Source organism: Leopardus geoffroyi, chromosome A1, assembly GCF_018350155.1.
Source record: "Leopardus geoffroyi isolate Oge1 chromosome A1, O.geoffroyi_Oge1_pat1.0, whole genome shotgun sequence".
Classification (NCBI taxonomy): domain Eukaryota; kingdom Metazoa; phylum Chordata; class Mammalia; order Carnivora; family Felidae; genus Leopardus; species Leopardus geoffroyi.
Window position 1 is genome coordinate 175,775,238 of NC_059326.1, and position 4,932 is coordinate 175,780,169.

Below are 4,932 nucleotides of genomic sequence, written 5' to 3' on the forward strand. Positions count from 1 at the left end.
GGAAGCCGATGCCGGCTCCAAACGCTTCTGTCTAGAAGTGATGCACACCACTTGCACTTACATTGAGTTGCTGAAGGCCGGTCCCATGGTCATGCCCAAGTTGAAGGAGTCATGAGGGCTGCTAGCTAGCATCTACCACATAGGTACTGTTATTACCTGTAATTAACAGATGGAGAAACTGAAGCAGAGAGTGGAGATAAAGTGATGTGCCCAAGATCACACAGCCAGTGAGTGGTTGAGCCAGGATTCAAACTTGGCTTGTGTGAATTAGAGCAGAGGTCAGCAAACCCTTTTGGTCCAGGGTCAGAGAGTGAATATTTTAGGCTTTGCAGGCCATCCAGTCTCTGATGCAACTACTCGATCGTAGCGTGAGAGTGCAAAGGCAGCCACAGACAATGTAAATGAATGGGCACAGCGGTGTTCCAATAACACTTTATTTGCAAAAGTATGAGGTGGGTCAGATTGGCTGGCAGGCCATGGTTGGCCGACCCCTTCGTGAGAATCCTTGCTCATGACCCCAAGGTTACCCTGAGCTCTGAAGAGTGTAAAAGGAGGAACAAATGTGAGGTATTATAACCATTTTCTATCAAATATCTGCCACATTGCCTCCCTAGCCAGCCAGAGTCAAATGACTTCACAGACTTTAATGGGTCACTGAGCCTTCATCCGGCCAAGGTTAAGGGGAACCAGTTTCTCTTTGGGGCCTGGCTAATTATTACTGTACAAGTTTAAAAGAAATGACAGACAGGTAATTTTCTTCCTAAAAATGAGAACAGGACCCATACCAAGGACCAAGCAAGCCAGTATTAAACCCCCATTAGCTGTGTGGGGTCATTTCTAATGGCACGTTCACCAATGGGACAATTATTCTGCTGGCCTGTGCTAACCAGCAATTGAAATCAGTGGGAGGCTCTGGGCACCAAAGCAGGTTTTTTTCTGGGCCACCTAACCCAGACCTTGTTTTTCCAGCTGACACTCTGCCTGTGTCAGCTAATTCCTGCTTTGGAAAATGCATTCCAGGGCTAATAAAGACTTTAAAGTCACACCATTTTCTCACCATGTTATTAAAACCCAAATGGCTTCGCTTATTCCTAATATGACCAGGAGATTTCCCGGCTAGCTCAGAAACGGCCCGAAAAGTCCCAGAAGCTGGGTTTCCGATTGGAAGACGAGGCCTGGGGTTTATTTGTGGATTAATTGTTTCTAAGTAGTGCAAGTAATGCGATGGCAAGGCAGTGCGCCGGGCGCAATAAAAGCAGACCATGGCAACCAATTTTACTGAAACGCGCCTGTCTTTGACGGTCTGTAAGGCAGCATTCGCCTTCACCGCCCGCTCACCGCCAGTGGGAACCTGGGCAAGTCCCTTCGCCTCACCGCCTCACTGAGCCTCAGTTTCCGCTTTTGTGAAATGGCGATGGCGAGACCAGCTTCACAAGTGCTGTCGGGAGGGTGGCAGGCAGCGTGGTCTAAGTGCCCAGAAGGCCCTCCCCGAATGGCAGCTAGCATGGAAGCAGGAAGGCTTTGGGTCTGGCCAAGCCAGAAATAGCTGAGAACTGGCTCCGGGAAACTGGCAGAATCAACCCCAAGCTGAGCTCCCTAGCGCTAATTGGAAATAAATCAGGAGAAACAATAACCAGCCAGAACAATTAGAAGAATGAGCTAATGGAACCCGTCCACCCCGAGTTTTTGCTCCTTCTGGAATGGCAACCAGTCCTCCCCCAGGCCAGTCTGCAGCTGCCTTGAGGGAGGAAACCTGCGTGGGGCAGAGACAGAGACAGAGACAGAGAGAGAGAGAGCCTCATTTCGGCATGTCTGTCTTTATCTCCACCATCGGTTCTCACGAATGCTGTGCTGAGCTCACCAGAGAGGGCAGCTGGGGCCATCCACGGAGGCCTGGGGAGACTTGCAGATGTCCCCAGCAGGACAAAGCACCGAGGTGCCAGGATAGGGCCAGACGTTGCCCTGGGCCCCGGTTCTTCTGTGGCGGAGCTGCAGGCAGGGGGCCAGACTGGAAGCTTTAGAAGCGTGGGCGGGCTCCCAGAGCTCATCTAGACTTTACCTACCCCTTTTTCAGATAAGCAAACTGAGGTCCAGAGAGAGTTAGTGATTTGCCTGAGGTCAGGCAGCAGGAACAGAACTTGGATCTCTTCCTTCGGCCTTTGCACCGTGTAGTCCCTTCAGACACGGGGCAGATGGCCAGAGTTGGGTTGGAGAGACGGGCGATAACTGAGCAGAGAAGAACAGTATGAGGTCGAGAAAACAGACTTCTAAAATTCCGAGCTAGGAAAAAAGGAAAATGTCTCTCCCCATCATCGTGACATCCCATTAGAATGGGGAACCATCGCATTCCCTTCCTCTAAGATTGTATTCAATTCAAATGTCCCCACCCAGAGGGAAGGGTCAGCTTCGGCTCCAGAAGATTGAGCACAAACACTATTTTTGCCTCACTGGCTTTGTGGAAAATTTTAGAATCCGGGCCCTGCTATTTCCTGGCTGTGTGTCCTTGTGCAAGTCACGTCCCCTCTCTGAGCTCCAATTGCCCCACCTGCAACACTGGAGTGGTGGTAGAACTGAGTATCTTTTGCAAGCTGCAAAATGCGAGATAAATGTAAGGCTCTGGTCACACGGTTTTTATTTCTTCGTAACTCAGATTGAGGCAGAGAATTCCCCGTCGGAAGCAGGTGTCTCCACTCCTAAAAAAAAAAGGGTAGAGAAAAATGCGGAGCAGCCATCCTGCAGAGTCTGGACCCTCCTTCCTGTTTTAACAACCTCCCTGTAAACTGCCCAGGGGGTGACCGACTCCCCTCCACTGCAACCTGCAGTAAATTGCATTCCGGGCCAGCTCACCAATCATTAGCCATGCAATCTTGTTTATCCTGCCCCAGCCTGGAACTTGGCCTCTTACAAAACCCCAACTACAAAAGGAGAACAGGTTGAACCAAAACTTCGCAGCAAGGGAAGGAAGCCTTCCAGGAGGCTAGGGGATATTTATTAAACAGACACAGGCCAGTGCCCACTGAGCAGGTCTCAGCCCCAAAGTCCCAGCTGACCTTTCTGCTGCCACTGAGTTGAGAGCTTGAGGTGGGATCTGATCTCCAGAAGGGACAGCTTCCAAGTCGGGGCCATTGTCTAGCCCAAACCGAAAGTCAGCCCCTTACTGCCAATGACAGCAACATGGTCATTAAGTTATTTGCTCGTCACCTTCCGTGGGGCACAGGTTGTGTAATCCTTACAATTTCTCCAGGAAGCTTTTACAGATGTGGAAGTTGGGCTTCTGATTCATCGAGTCACTTGCCCAAGGTCACAGAGCCAGAGGGTGGAGTAGATGGGACAGCTGCTGTTTATATCAGCTGCACACTTCCCTGCCTCTCCCCTTTCTTGGGGTGACAGACCCAGCTGCCTGTGCACCTGAGCTGGGCACAAGACCCGGGCCAATTCAGTCATAAGACCATATTCTCCTGGCAAAAATAATAGAGGATTCTGTGACCAAGCAGGACCCAACAGACCCTGTTTGAAGCACTTGGCACGTACGAGCGCGTTACCACCTCACCATGACCCAATGATATAGTCACCAATGACAAATAGATGTCCCCTTTACGGATGAATACACTGAGGCACAGCAAAGTTAAGTGACTTGCCCAAGGCCACACAGGTAGTTCGTGGAGAAGCTAGAATCGAACAATCCGGCTCCAAAGCCCATCCTTGTAACCACCGGGCAATCCATGTGGCAGCCACGCCGCGGTTGGCTGGCTCCTCCCTCAGTTCCATGGCGCTGCTTCTCGAGCTTGGTGATTTGTGAGACCCCCGGGGCCCCCTTCACTCTGCTCCTACGTGCCATTCCAAACTGTCTCATCAGGTCAGGCTGCCTGTCACGGCCTCTGAATCACGGTGTCCTGACCTACCACTGGGCCTCCTCCGCCCCCCCTCCAATGGCTCGGGCCCCCCCAAACACACACACGGATACACATATCCACGGACACACATGTGCCCACACGAACGCACTTGCTCTCTCGCACGTAGATACGCACATACTCATACACAGAGCCACTCACTCTCATACACACACACACATTCACACACATACACATATGCACGCACATATATATATATACTCAGTCACACACACAGATACACCTACACGCACACACATCTACACTCACTCTCACCCACGTACACACACACAAACACACACACGTACCCACATCTACCCACACACACACGTACGCAAATACGCTACCTTTGCAGACGGACACAATCACCTATGGCGTCTGCAAAATGTTAACTTTCTTTCTGGCGCAGCACTGCCCCTACATGTAGCGGGAGCCACATGGGTGATTTTAAATTTTCTAGCAGCCGCATTGGAAAAGTAACAAAGTAAGGCAAGTAATTTCAGCAGCCTAGGTAATACACATTCAAAATATTGGCGTTTCAGCATGTAATTAACATAAAGCCATTTATTGGTGACTTTCTTGCTCTCGTTCCGAGTTTTCAAAATCTGGTATGTATTTTACACTTACAGCACATCTCAGTTTGTACGAGACACGTTTGTACGAAATGTCGCGAGACACGAGACATTTCTACCGAACTGGGCGGAGCAGCTTGAGAGCAAGACCCCCCAAATGCTTTCACGTCACAGCCCACGTAGGAAATGATCATGCTTGTATGGTATCCTGGGGTAAATAGTCGAGGCCGATGGAGGCCAGAGGCAAAAGGCCCAAACATTCCAGTTTCCCCCATCCGTCCAAACCCTGCTAAGGGCTGGACCACAAGCGTATTAAGAAAAGGCAGCTTCTCTGGGGGATTTCAGCCCCATTTGCCCTTGAAGTTGAGGCTGGATGCCCTTGTTCTGTGCACAGCCTGTGTACTGGGGCTGGAGCAACCCAGTGTCACTGTCTTGAAAGCCAACAACCGTCTCCATTCGTTTCTGAGAGT

The 4,932-nt window shown here is 50.6% G+C and overlaps 1 long non-coding RNA gene across 1 annotated transcript; it reads right to left on the reverse strand.

The window, feature by feature from the left end:
* Window positions 1-418: 418 nt before the first annotated feature.
* LOC123604362 lies at window positions 419-3,319 on the reverse strand. The gene is made up of 3 exons (XR_006715308.1): window positions 3,051-3,319; window positions 2,546-2,693; window positions 419-2,226 (listed from the first exon to the last, which is right to left on the reverse strand). It is a non-coding gene; the product is annotated as an uncharacterized LOC123604362 (long non-coding RNA).
* Between the last annotated feature and the right edge of the window lie 1,613 nt (window positions 3,320-4,932).